This window comes from Gorilla gorilla, chromosome 21, assembly GCF_029281585.2.
Source record: "Gorilla gorilla gorilla isolate KB3781 chromosome 21, NHGRI_mGorGor1-v2.1_pri, whole genome shotgun sequence".
Taxonomy (NCBI): domain Eukaryota; kingdom Metazoa; phylum Chordata; class Mammalia; order Primates; family Hominidae; genus Gorilla; species Gorilla gorilla.
Window position 1 is genome coordinate 43,577,733 of NC_073245.2, and position 15,171 is coordinate 43,592,903.

The 15,171-nt window shown below is 43.1% G+C and overlaps 1 pseudogene; it reads right to left on the reverse strand.

Moving 5' to 3' along the window:
• Positions 1-2,906: 2,906 nt before the first annotated feature.
• On the reverse strand, positions 2,907-8,002 carry LOC101137973 (HAUS augmin-like complex subunit 6; annotated as a pseudogene).
• Between the last annotated feature and the right edge of the window lie 7,169 nt (positions 8,003-15,171).

The window sequence follows — 15,171 nt, forward strand, 5'->3', positions numbered from 1 at the left end:
TCCAACAATGATAGACTGGTTTAAGAAAATGTGGCACATATACACCATGGAATACTATGTAGCCATAAAAAATGATGAGTTCATGTCCTTTGTAGGGACATGGATGAAATTGGAAATCATCATTCTCAGTAAACTATCGCAAGAACAAAAAACCAAACACCGCATATTCTCACTCATAGGTGGGAATTGAACAATGAGAACACATGGACACAGGAAGGGGAACATCACACTCTGGGGACTGTTGCGGGGTGGGGGGAAGGGGGAGGGATAGCTTTAGGAGATATACCTAATGCTAAATGACGAGTTAATGGGTGCAGCACACCAGCATGGCACATGTATACATATGTAACTAACCTGCACATTGTGCACATGTACCCTAAAACTTAAAGTATAATAATAATAAAAAAAAAACAAGATGTTGTTAAATATGTGAGGAACACATTTCCTTATAGTGGGAGGCAGATACCTCAGGGCTGGACACCATGTTTGAAGATGGCTCTTGGTGGGGCCCTTTCCAGAGAGGTTTGAGCAAATATCCACTGACTAAACTTGATATGAAATCCGCTGCCAAGCTTATTCAACGACATGCCCTTCTGGATCAATTAGAGGGCTTCTTGTGAAGAAGCATTGGCACACTTCCTGAGTGCCTTGCAATAATCTAGCTCAAGATTACCTAACACAATTCTTCTTCTCCCATGATTGGTCCCTGAAGAGGTAGCAGAGCTTTAACCATTAATATTTCACAGTGAAGGCTGTGAAGGCATTGTTTTGTACAGTGTGGCCCAAATACCATCAAGAGGCAAGGTATATACAAGTCCTTCTGCAGACAGTCATTGCATACATATTTACACGTGGGCATGGTTCTGCCCTTCCTAACAACATGGACAGAATCATTGAAATATATTTATCTAGACCACATTTCACACATAGAAAAATCTATCTAAATAGTTACAATAGGCCTCCAAATGGAAGTATAAGCTACTTTCTTTACCTGAACACCATAAAATAAAATCTCTTTTACAATATTGTAGAGTAATTCTGAAAGACTCTAAAGCATACTAATTGAGGCTAATTATTACTAAAATGCTGTCTTTCTTTCTGTATGTGTGTCATGCCAGAGATTACATAAGCAAAGTAAGACAGCAAATATTTGGTGCAAAAGAGCAGCTACTTGTGAAGGCCAAAGCTAGTCTGCACGCAAGAGATGCCTGTCACTCTCTGAAGGTCTAAATTTGAGTCCTGATATTGGACAAGGGGAATATCTGTGAGCACTACCAGTTGAACACAGGAGCATAGGTACATGAGATCGAGAGAAGGTCACCATCTAGCCTGGGTGAATAACTAAAGTTTTGGTACCTTATAATAAACACTGTAGATGTTAAAAGAAGGATCATTAGAAATTTTAGCTACTCCAGAGGCAAGGGAATTGTTATTCTTTTTATAATTGTCTACATTATAAAATGCACTTAAGGTTAAGTGCATAATGAGAGTCAAAGCTCTTTTGAGATATGAAAAAACACAATTTCTCAAGGGGAAAATGTTGACTACCTGTACAAAGTATACAGAAAGCAAAGAAGTATTTGCTACGTCATATTGAGAACATAGTATATATCTTAAGTTTAACTTTCTTTTCTCTGATCTATCAATCTTTTCTCCTCTATTTAGTTCAAATTTATTGTTTTCATTAGCTTCAATAGATCTTGATATGTACATATGTGTATATATACAATATATTTTTTAACAGACTAATGAAATTTTTGATTTATATTTTTGTTAAAATGTAAAACTAGGATTTATATTTAGTTTAAATATGAGACTAAATATTAGACTAAATTAGACTCAATATAAACGTTACGCCACCCACTGAATGGATTTGTAGTTTGACGGTTCCTTTTAAGCTCCTTAAAAGGAAAAGATGAGAGTTCCATCTTTTTTCTTTTTTAAAATCATTCTGCCCCAGTCTTCACTTATCATCACATGCACTTTACTCCACCAAACATCATTTCTCAAAATCAATCTATTTGAATAATCATTAAGCCCGTTTAGAGCTTTCCCAGTCTTAAAATTTGTCATCACACACAACGTGTGTGATGTCATGTGTGACTACACATCCCAAGGCCTTTCTCACTTTTTCTGGTTAATACAGAATGTCCCATAAAGAAAGAATAAAAGGTCAGGTGCAGTGGGTCATGCCTGTAACTCCAGCACTTTGGGAGGCCAAGGCGGGTGGATCACTTGAGACCAGGAGTTCGACACCAGCCTGGCCAACATGGTAAAACCCCATCTCTAATGAAAATACAAAAATTGGATGAGCATGGTGATGTGCGCCTGTAGTCCCAGCTACTCAGGTGGCTGAGGCATAAGCATCACTTGAACCCCGGAGGCAGAGGCTGCAGTGAGCTGAGATCGCACCACCGCACTCCAGCCTGGGCAACAGGGCGAGACTCTGTCTCAAAAAAAAACAGAAACAAAAAACAATAAAAGTTGTATATTTCTTTAAAATGAAAGATCAGTAACTTCAATGGCTATTATATTAACCACTTAGTAAAGGTACAACAAAAGCTACACATCCTTATGTTAATTAACTGAAATTATAATAAATTAGTTAAACTACTTTTGTCACTTAATGTTTGCAACAGTACTCAAGAAATCAAAATGGCTTCCCATTGCTTGACATTTGCTTTCCAAATACTTCACATTTCAACCCTATATCCCTACAAAGAGAAATAATTCAACATACTTTCCTTACCTAAAAATACTACAGGAGGCTAAAAGGCATTTAGAATTTTTTAGACCTTGAAGAATAATGTTACACTTCCAACATGTATTTAACTTATAAATCAGTTTCTATTCTGTGGCATAGCTTCAGTCTAAGTACATCATAGTTATATTAACTCCGTATTGCTTCATCTTGTCAAGTCAGACAGAGATTCTGTTGCAACAAGGCTCTTATTCAAGATGTCTTCTTCGTTTGAATTAGGTAGAAGTTCTCCAAAACTACATGGTATTGTGGTCAATCTTTGTTCCACTGGAGGAAACTTAATTAGTGGTGAAAGAGACTTTTCTTTCACCAAGGGACATGTGTAAATGTGGTTTTGCATATTCAATGTGCACATCATGAGTGTCCAAATAGTTAAGCATATCATCTGTTTGCACATTTTGGGGAGTAGGGCTCAATTCTGGTTTGTGTCTTTCAAGTGTTTCAAGATTAGACAGGTAAAATTCTTCCCTTTTCTTGGAAAAAGATTTCTTCAGAGCCTCATATCTACTGCAAACAGCCTATAGATTGAAGTCTGATTCTGGAGTAGTTTGTCCATCTACCATAATATCTCCTAGAAAAATGCCACTGTCCACAGGACTATTTGGCTCTAGTTTAAACTGGACTCTAAACTACTGGAACTTTTAACACTTAGGGGACCACCTTCCTCCGGAAAAGTTTCATGCCAAATGTAAATATGCTAAAATCAATATCCTTACAACCCTTAGAACTAATTCCGCTTGATATCTGAAAAGAGTTCCATAATGTAGTGTTATTCATGGAAGGTTTGTTACAGGAAGCCTGTGAATGGTCCAATATTTTCATATACTCCTCTTTACTGCTACCCAACTCATCTATCCCATTGCTGACAGCAGGGGAGAATGTCTTCTTGGCTAGTTTCTGAAAGCTTGGTTGGTAAAGCCGTACATTCCAAATCTTGCTTGCAAATTTTTTTTTTTTTTTTTTTTGAGACACAGTCTTGCTGTGTCGCCCAGGCTGGAGTGCAGTGGCATGATCTTGGCTTACTGCAAGCTCCGCCTCCTGGGTTCATGCCATTCTCCTGCCTCAACAGGCGCCCACCACCATGCCCTGCTAATTTTTTGTATTTCTAGTAGAGACAGGGTTTGACCGTGTTAGCCAGGATGGTCTCTATCTCCTGACCTCGTGATCCGCCCGCCTCAGCCTCCCAGAGTGCTGGGATTACAGGCGTGAGCCACCGCGCTGGGCGCAAATTATTTTCTTTTTTTTTTTTTTAATTTTTTATTGATCATTCTTGGGTGTTTCTTGCAGAGGGGGATTTGGCAGGGTCACAGGACAATAGTGGAGGGAAGGTCAGCAGATAAACAAGTGAACAAAGTTCTCTGGTTTTCCTAGGCAGAGGACCTTGTGGCCTTCCACAGTGTTTGTGTCCCTGGGTACTTGAGATTAGGGAGTGGTGATGACTCTTAACGAGCATGCTGCCCTCAAACATCTGGTTAACAAAGCACATCTTGCACCGCCCTTAATCCATTCAACCCTGAGTGGATACAGCACGTTTCAGAGAGCACAGGGTTGGGGGTAAGGTCACAGATCAACAGGATCCCAAGGCAGAAGAATTTTTCTTAGCACAGAACAAAATGAAGTCTCCCATGTCTACCTCTTTCTACACAGACACGGCAACCATCCGATTCCTCAATCTTTTCCCCACCTTTCTCCCCTTTCTATTCCACAAAACCGCCATTGTCTTCATGGCCCGCTCTCAATGAGCTGCTGGGTACACCTCCCAGACGGGGTGGTGGCCGGGCAGAGGCGCTCCTCACCTCCCGGACGGAGCGGCTGGCCGGGCGGGGGGCTGACCCCCCCCCACCTCCCTCCTGGACGGGGCGGCTGGCCGGGCAGAGGGGCTCCTCACTTCCCAGTAGGGGCAGCCGGGCAGAGGCGCCCCGCACCTCCCGGACGGTGCGGCTGGCTGGGCGGGGGGCTGACCCCCCCACCTCCCTCCCAGACGGGGCGGCTGGCCGGGCGGGGGGCTGGCCCCCCCACCTCCCTCCCGGACGGAGCGGCTGGCCGGGCGGGGGGCTGACCCCCCCACCTCCCTCCCGGATGGAGCGGCTGGCCGGGCCGAGGGGCTCCTCACTTCCCAGTAGGGGCGGCCGGGCAGAGGCGCCCCTCACCTCCCGGACAGGGCGGCTGGCCGGGCGGGGGGCTGACCCCCCCACCTCCCTCCAGGACGAGGTGGCTGCCGGGCGGAGACGCTCCTCACTTCCCAGACGGAGTGGCTGCTGGGCGGAGGGGCTCCTCACTTCTCAGATGGGGCGGCTGCCGGGCGGAGGGGCTGCTCACTTCTCAGACGGGGCGGCTGCCGGGCGGAGGGGCTGCTCACTTCTCAGACGGGGCGGTTGCCAGGCAGAGGGTCTCCTCACTTCTCAGATGGAGCGGCCGGGCAGAGACGCTCCTCACATCCCGGAGGGGGCGGCAGGGCAGAGGTGCTCCCCACATCTCAGATGATGGGCGGCCGGGCAGAGACGCTCCTCACTTCCCAGATGTGATGGCGGCCGGGAAGAGGCGCTCCTCACTTCCTAGATGGGATGGCGGCTGGGCAGAGACACTCCTCACTTTCCAGACTGGGCAGCCAGGCAGAGGGGCTCCTCACATCCCAGACGATGGGCGGCCAGGCGGAGACGCTCCTCGCTTCCCAGACAGGGTGGCGGCCAGGCAGAGGCTGCAATCTCGGCACTTTGGGAGGCCAAGGCAGGGAGCTGGGAGGTGGTTGTAGCGAGCCGAGATCACGCCACTGCACTCCAGCCTGGGCGCCATTGAGCACTGAGTGAACGAGAATCCGTCTGCAATCCCGGCACCTCGGGAGGCCGAGGCTGGCAGATCACTCGCGGTTAGGAGCTGGAGACCAGCCCGGCCAACACAGCGAAACCCCGTCTCCACCAAAAAAATATGAAAACCGGTCAGGCGTGGCAGCGCGCGCCTGCAATTGCAGGCACTAGGCAGGCTGAGGCAGGAGAATCAGGCAGGGAGGTTGCAGTGAGCTGAGATGGCAGCAGTACCGTCCAGCTTCGGCTCGGCATCAGAGGGAGACCGTGGAAAGAGAGGGAGAGGGAGACCGTGGGGAGAGGGAGAGGGAGAGGGAGAGGGAGGGGAAATTATTTTCTTACTCAACAAATCAGACTGATTTTGTGTTGGTGGTTCACCCATATGACTGATCACCATGTATTTCTGAGGCACACACTTGCAGTCTCATTTCAGTCAAATGAGACTGGCCCAAATCTCATACAGTGGTTTAAGAGAAAACCGACTATGCTAAATCCTCTTTGATTACACAAATCAGGTAATGATCCCAGCAATACTTCTCTGTGCTCAGTATCCGTTTGAATTGGTTCTGTAGTTCTGTTTTCTTCCATTTCAATAGTTTTTCTCCATGAGCTCCTAATTTCCATTGTCAAGTTTTCTGGGTATGGGAAATCTGGTTCCTTGTTAAGAAGAGGTTAGAACCTAGAGAGTCAATTAGTTCCCCTAAATTTACTTATTTTCTTTCAGAGAGCTGTGGTGAACCAAATAAAACTGCTCCAGCAACGCCTTCTAGCAGATGATCTTGCTTTTTTTTTGGAACTGACCACTTTTTTTTAGCTGGCAGAGACCCTCCAAATGCACTACTCTCTGTTCTTTGCAACATCTGATAATGGAGAATCTTCCACTTCAAAATCTGGTATTTTCTTAGAAATTGTTTTATTTTTCTCTTTGGGAGTTCTCATCTTCCTGTCCTTTTCAAGTGGTGTAGCATTGTTTCTATCTGATGATGAAGCTGACTGCAACAAGAAAGAGGCAGGGCTGTTGGCTAGATCATGCACAGCTCCCAAGGTATCATTGTCTCCTTTGCAACTATTTTCTTGGTGATGTTGCTCAGGTGTATCTAAGGCCAAAATCTGATACAGTGGTTTCTAACAGAAACCAGACAATGATAAATTCTCTTTGATTAAGCAACACAGGTAATGATTCTGGCAATATCAGTGAAGCAGGATACTGAAAAAGAATACTCTTTGCATGCACTTCTGAGGCAAGACCAAATGAAAGGGGAGACATAAGTGGTAAAAGATCCACAACTGGAGTTCAACTTTTAATTAGAGTGAAGGAAGACAGACCAAGAAATTCTTTCCACTTCCTATGCCATTCCCCTTGCTTTTCAACAATAGAATGTCTTATAGTTGTGAGATCTTTTTATTCTATAGCTTATATGCTTCAGATCTGATTATCTTTCCCTCTAAAATTTGGTATCTTTTTCCAGGTAGTGAAGGTCTATTGTCAATCGTGCTTGGTCAGCCTGACTTTCCTATTTCATTACTTTCAAGGCTTCATTATATAACAGAATAACTTAAGAGTTTCCATTTTCCAGACTCATAAACATTTCCTATGTGCAACTGACACATTTGTCTCTCAATTTTGTCAAGAGTTAACTAATAGCATTAGTTCCATCTAAAGCATATCGGTTAGACTAAGGACTGAACTAACAACTTCTCTTTTTCCAGAAACATGAGTGTTTCATTCACTGATGTTCACAAAGGCCCAACCTTTTCAGTTTTTTCTTCTATACTACTTTGGTCACCCATAGGGTTCCATTTTTTTAAATTTGGTTTTGCAGTTCTATACATCCAGATCTCAAATTTCAGACATACTTAACTAATAATTGTACATTTTCCTGAGATTTTGGGGTAATACAATCTGCTCTTTGCAAAATTTGTAAACATTTGTTACGTGCTAAATGGCATCTGGCATTGCGCTTGTACAAACTTTGTGATTTCACATTAAATGTCTGCAAAACATAAAGAATTTTTGAATTGGTTTTCATATATTTTATTACAACAAATTTTGCAAGATGTTACATCAGATGAATAAACAGAACCGCTAGGAGAAATAAATAGTGAACAACAATTTGAAGAAAGCTTCCACATTCAGCAGAAATCCTTGTTAACCATTCACAGCAATGTTTCCTGAATATCGTATCACTTTCTTGGTCAAATGGAGGCCAATAAAATTTAAAAACTTCTTTGGTGAGAGACTGGTCCAGCATTTGAAACAAAAAATAAGAAACTATATGAAAGCCATCACGGTTCAGCTTATCAAACATGTTCACTCCAAGGTGCTTATTTGACACCCTTTGCAGGCCATGGTCAAACCCGGGCCTGGCTCCAAGCTGAGTGCCTGCTGATACATTCAGAGATGCTTGTTCTGGAAAGAGGTGATCCAGGCCAAGGTCATCCTCATGATAGGCACGGTGACTGCAAAGAAAAAAAGCACAAGCCCTAGCGACTCTTAGGGTCCTCAGGATCCCTCCCTATGGGCAGCCTGAGGCCTCCGAGGTCCCTTCTTTGCCACTGCCTGCATCTCTCTCACTGGAGCCATTTCACCTCAAAGGGCTGTACAGTCTCCAGAAAATGGAGCCTGTCATGGGAATGTGGCCGCAGCTGCCTACTCGAAGCCTCCAATATGTTCTTAACTAAACAGTAATTAAAGGACAATGTAATTTAAGCTTAAAAGTTCCAATGTTTAAAACATAAGCATCTCGTCAAGCACATTTTTGGACAATGTATATAATCCTTTGGTATAACTACCTTCATTTGGGTAATTTGAAGAACAAATTAATTATATCCATGAGAATAAATAGATTTTTTTAAAAAATGAAGATAATATGGTAACGATAGACTTCACTTTCTGCATCTCTCCAAATTTTATTTAAAAAGATAAATAAAGATTTACAAGTGCCATAATATTAAATTGTTCTAAAGCTCCTAAATGATGGATTTCAGAAAACATAAGTTAATTTTAAAGGATAACGAAATCACAGTTTATAACAACAATTTTACAGGGAAACAAGAACATTATAAAACTAGGCCCAGCTGGTTTAAGTGATGAATAAACTCTACATAAATAGAATACTGTCTGAAGTTTATAAGAACCAAATTTATACGCACTATATGTTTAAATTATGGCTGAATTTAATTGAAGACCTATGTTTTTATTTATATATTTAAATATTATAATTAATAAAAACATCTGATTTACAAATTTAAGTGTAAGGAATGTAGGTATTTAACTGTTTTGTAAAATAATAAATAGATTAAAAGTCTTAAATAGACTAAAAATCTCATGTTTGTATTTTTATTTCCCACTGAGGCAAATTCAGAGAGAACAAATATAGACTTCTTTGAACCCAAACTTTATCAAAAAATAAAAATGTTTCCCCTGCTTGGGAGTATTAATGGGAACTGGATATAACTATAAAATCTCTCCCTCAACTAAATAATATTAAAAGCTTTGTGGAAGGGTTTTATAACCCTTTTTATGATTACTCATTAAGTCTAAAGTTAATTTGCATATCTTTTATTCCTCATATTGTACATGGAAGGAACATTAAGGCCATTTAACTAAAATTAGATTTTGCCTTTTCTCATCCAAAAACATTTTTAAGTGAAAGTATTTATATCAGAAAACGAGAACACCATTAAAATTATTTTTAAGATCTTTGTGATTTTGACAGAGTTCTTTACACATTTTTTATTTATATATTTTATGTTATTCCTGAGTATAATATTCCTTTTGACCAAAAGGTTTTAAACAATTCAGTACTTCAATTTCTTCATTTGCAAATAATCTTTTCAAGTACAAACCTATTATAAGATTCAGTCCTCCAAAGACGTATTTCTTTAATTTTCTTAATGTATTTGCACACCTTACAAGGTTTAATTGATGGCTCAACTCCTCAAGCACTTGCCACTTTCTCCCAGGCTGGAGTTTTTTTATTGAAGTGCTAACAAATTTAAGGCACTTGGAATTTGGGTTTGATTTAAAATTGTTCTCCCTGAAAGTTAATAAAACCTTTACACCCTTTCCAATAACCTCCATAGACAGGCTCACCTATCTAATGTAGAGATACCTTTTAAAGGAAACCTCTTTCTCTCCTCAGTCATATCACATCCACACCAACATTCAAGGGTCACACGGCTTCTGCAACTGTCAGCTATTTAGGCAGCATCAGAAAGCATCAGAAAAATGGACATGTTGGTAGGCTTAGAGAAACCTCTTGGATTCTCACTCCCTGTTTCTCAATTTGCATGGGCTCACACATAGGAAAAAGTCTCACAGTTGTGCCCACCCTGCCCCACCCCCTACCCCCCTACACCTCCCGGGCCCAGGAACTGAATCAGCACAAGAAGACGTCTTCCACTCCCTGTGATTTCATCTCTGACCTGACGACCAATCAGCACTCCTGACTCACTGGTTTCCCCCACCCACCAAGTTGTCCTTAAAAATTCTGATCCCCAAATGCTGGGGAGACTGATTTGAGTAATAAAAAAAATCTGGTCTCCCACCAAAAAAAAAAAAAGTCTCACAATCAAAAAATAGAAGAAACTATAGATTTTTGGTCCATCTGTAAATTGCATAGCAACCCCTTAACTTCCAAAGAAAAGGATGAAAAATGAAATTCTATTAAGAAAAGAAAACAGTTACCCAGCTGCTTTGAGCATCCTGTGAATTAAAACTTGAACTCACCGGGAACAGTGGCTCATGCCTGTAATCCCAGCACTTTGAGAGGCCAAGGCGGGTGGATCACCTGAGGTCAGGAGTTCGAAACCAGCCTGACCAACATGACGAACCTTGTCTCTACTAAAAATACAAAAATTAGCCGGACGTGGTGGTGGGCACCTGTAATTCCAGCTATTTGGGGGGCTGAGGCAGGAGAATCACTTGAACCGGGGAGGTGGAGGTTGCAGTGAGCCAAGATCGTGGCATTGCACTCCATAGCCCAGGCGACAAGAGCAAAACTCCATCTCAAAAAAAAAAAAAAAAAAAGAAAGAAAGAAAACTTGACCTCCAGGGAGCAGCAGTTCTCCAACACTGAAGACAAGCAATACTCCAAGTTAAAGGTTTTTGTCTCTGGGATCTTTTGTACACCAATCCTGTTCACAACCTCATTTGCCCAGAAGCAGATTAAATCTACACTAATTAACAATGAGAGGAGGTGGAGCAATATGGGTGAATAGAACCCTCCAACAATTGTTCCCCCCACAACCCAGCCCACTCACAGGAACACCAAATTGAACAACTAACCATGCAAGAAACTACTTTCATAAGAACCAAAAATCAAGTGAGTGATCACAGTACCTGGTTTTAACATCATATCAAGGAAACAGGCACTGAAGAGGGTAGGAAAGACAGCCTTGAATTACTGACATCACTCCTCTCCCATCCCTTGGCAGCAGCTGCATGGTGCAGAGTGTGTGCTTGGGGGAAAGGGGGCGCAGTGATTATGGGACTTTGCATTGGAACTCAATGCTGCCCTATCACAGCAGAAAGCGACATGAAGTGGGATTCAGATGGCACGCACGGAGGGAGCATTTGGACCACCCCTAGCCAGAGGCAAATCACCCATCCCAACAGTCAGAACCTGAGTTCCACCTAGCCCCACCACCACAGGCTAAAGCACTCTGGTGTCCTAAATAAGCTTGAAAGGCAGTCTAGACCACAAGGACTGCAATTCTTGGCTAGGTCCTGGTGCTGTGCTGGGCTCAGAGCCAGTGGACTTGGGAGGCATGCGACCTAGGGAGACACCAGCTGAGGTAGCCAAGGGAGTGCTCACATCACTCCTCCAACCCCAGGCAGTGCAGCTCTGAGAGAGACTTCTTTCTGCATGAGGCAAGAAGAGGGGAGAGTAAAGGGGACTTTGTCTTGTAACTTGGATACAAGCTCAACCACATTAGAACAGAGCACCAGGCAAAGTTCCCAGGCCCCCATTCTAGGACCTAGCTCCTGGACGACATTTCTAAACACATTTTGGGCCAGAAGAGAATCCACTGCCTTAAAGGGAAAGTCCTGACAAGTCCTTGTCAGTCCTGACAAGATTAATTACCTGCCAAATAAAGAGCCCTTGGGCCTTGAATAAACATCACGGGTACCCAGGCAGTACTCGCCGCAGGCCTTGCATGAGACCCAGGGCTGTACTGGCTTCAGGTATGACCCAGCATATTCCAGCCGTGGTGGCCATGGGGAGGGACTCCTTCTGCTTGAGGGAAAAGAGAGGGAAGAGTAAAGGGGACTTTGTCTTGCAGCTTGGGCACCAGCTCAGCCACAGTGGGGTGGAGTACCAAGCGGGCTCCTGGGGCCCCTGATTCCAGGCCTTGGATTCTGGGCAGCATTTCTAGTCCCACCTTGGGCCAGAGGGAAGCTCACTGCCCTGAAGGGAGAGAGCCAGGCCTGGCAGCATTCACCACAAGCTGACTGAAGAGCACTTGAGCTTTGCGTGAACATCAGCAGTAGCCAGGCACTACTTGCCATGGCCCTGGGACAGTGTTGGCCATGGGGAGACCCTCCTTCTGCGTGAGGAAAGGAAAGGGAAGAGTGGGAAGGAGCTTGTCTTGTGGCTTGGGTGCCAGCTCAGCTGCAGTAGAGCACAGCACCAAGAAGATTCCCAACTCCATGCCCTGGTTCCCAAGTGGCATTTCTGAACCTGCCCTGGGGCAGAGGGGAGCTCACTGCCCTGAAGGAAAGGACACAAGCCTGGCTGGATTTGCCATTTGCTGACTGAAAAGCCCTTGGGCCTTGAGTAAACGTCAGCAGTAGCAAGGCCATGGGCACCACAGGCCTTGAGTGAGACCCAGTGCTGTGCCGGCTTCACGTCTGACCCAGCATAGTCCCAGTAGTGGTAATCACAGGAGTGTCTGTGTCACCCCTTCCCCAGCTCCAGGCAGCTCACCACAGAGAGACTGTTTCGTTGGGGGATAGTAAGGGAAGAGAACAAGAGGCTCTGCCTGGTATTCCAAGGAATTCTTCTAGCTCTTATCCAAGTGAAAGTTAGTGTGAAAAGGCTACATAATTATATGTGATTTGGAAAAGGCAAAGGCTATAGAGCACTAAAAAGACCAGGGGTTTCCAGGAACTTGGGGGGAGGAAGGAGGGTGAGATGAAGGAAATTTAGGGGATGGTAAAACCATATTGTATGACACTGTCATGGTGAATACATGACATTATGCATTATGAAAACCCATAGAACTTTATAGCCCAAAGTATGCAAAGTAGTTATGCACATTTTAAAAACTGTTTAGGAGGTCAGGGAGTCCCAGGATAGAAGGCAGACCATGACAAAAGACTCTTACTGGGTTACAAATGTGAGAAGTAATCACACTGAAAGGAGTTGGGAGGGTAAGAGCTGACCTGACTAACTTGGGAAATGAACGGGGTCTCTAAGACTAAAGGCAAAAAGGACTGCACATAAGCATCATATACTAGTTAGTAAAGTTACTTTCCCTGGGGATGTGAGTTAACATACACATATATATTTCTTTGTTCTGTCAGCTTAGAGAGTCTAGAAGCAATGACACCCCGTAGCAATAGAAATATCTAGTGTCCAGAAGTTGATTTCTAATAGCATTCTCTAGTAAAAGAAACAGGCTTCCTTGGAGAAATGACTGACTCTAGCACTTGGGCAAGAAATATACAAGATGAGCCTGAAGAAGAATTTTAATCTAAGGGAACATGTGGCACCATGACAAAGCTGTGTGTTAGGCACTGAGGAAGAAGCTGAGGTATGAATGAAACCCTTTCCCTGAAGGCAATGGGAATTCATTCATGAAGAAGGGAGATAGACCTGTTTAAAGAGAGTAGCCATGTTTCTGTTCCACAAACTCACTGAGGTCATTTCCACCTCATGGTCTTAGTTCTTGAGATTTTCACTCCCTGAAAGTCACTTTTTCTGGATTTTCCTGTGGACAGGAACTGTGAGATCTTCTACCAAGAACCAACACCAACTCGTCAACCATGAGGAAGAGAACCTGCAGCTCTAGTTGAGCCTTCAGAGGACTAACATCTAACTGCAACCTCATAAGAGACCCACAGCAAAAAGCACCCTGCCAAGCCCCTCCTGAATTCCAGACTCACAGAAACTGTTAGAGATAATGGATTTATATTATCATTTTAAGCCACCAAGATATTTGGGTTGATTATAATACAGCAATAGATAATTAAATGTTTGTCATGCCCCAGGTATCAGCAGCCTCAGCATGGTAAGACTAAAGGAGGAGGTGCTCCCTGGCTGTTCACTCCCATAACTTTGATAGAGGAATTGGGCTATGGGGGAGTAATCTTTAGCATCTGCACACAAGACAGAGGTGAACTCAACATCAATACCCTTTTGCTCAGGAACTTATGCTTGGGAATTCATCTTTGCCTTCATAATCTAACAAACAAAACAATAGTATCCTTGGTCATATATTGAGCCTTTAATGTGATGAATCCTCGCAATAAGGTAGATATTTTTATCTTTCTTTTCCAGAATGGTGGCTCATCCAAGAAAAAAAATTGACACAATGTTATACAATGGTTAAATGACAGCTACTCTTGACTCTTCAGAGGCCAGACCAGGACAATGAGCAGAGAAGGGAATTATGTCTAGAGGGGAAAGGAATCCAATAGAGAGCAAGAAGTTGAAAATACAAGGGGATGAGAAGTGATTAATGGAACAAAGACCCAGAGGAAGCAACAGATAATGGTGTCAAGAGGCTCAGGGGAAATATTGCCTTGGACAAAGAGAGGATAGTCTCTTTTAAAGAAGATGAGTGTTTTGCAGAAAGTATATCATAATGGTTAAAACCAAAAACTCTGATGTCAGACAGACTTGGATCTGAATGCTGGCTCTGTCACTTATTAATGAAGGGGCAGTTGTGGTCATTCACCTGTTTAGATGCCCAAAATTTGCACTGACTTATCGTCAGGGAATTCCTTGTCATATGAGACAAAGTGAAAGAGCACATCTTCTCTGAAGACAGGAAGGCCACAATTTTGCTTCTAGGGTAAAGGCATGTGACCCCCAGTTTATTCTGCTCAAGATCCTAACTCCAGGATTAAGTCACCCACCATGGCCCATGTGTCCTCACCAATGGTTATGGAGTTATGATCCTGTGGTTGGCAGCCCCACCAAGAGGCAGTTCCCCACAGGGTCATGAAGTACAGACAAAAGCAGTTTACTTCTACTACATCCTCTCTCAAGAGAAACTAATAGAAGAATCAGATGAAAATTTAAATTTTTAACATAACACAGACTTTCCAGGAAATAGAAATAAAGCATAAAAAAGCATATAACTTAAAGCATTATGGTCAGTTTAAAATTGTATTAAAAGAAATAAAGGATGGTCCAGAAGTAACAAATTGGTGGTCTAAAAGATGAAATGGAAGAGATATTTCACAATGGAAAACAAAATACAATGAAATGAAAATTGTTAGCTGGGGTAATGCTTCCTGCACATTCCTCAAGCTTTCATGAGAAAACCTGCTACACTCTCAAAGAGGGAAAAGTATTTTAAAGAACACTTTCATGCCACCTCTATAAATAATAAGCTCAAGAATTAGAAAGAAAAAAGTAGAAGTTACAATTAGAA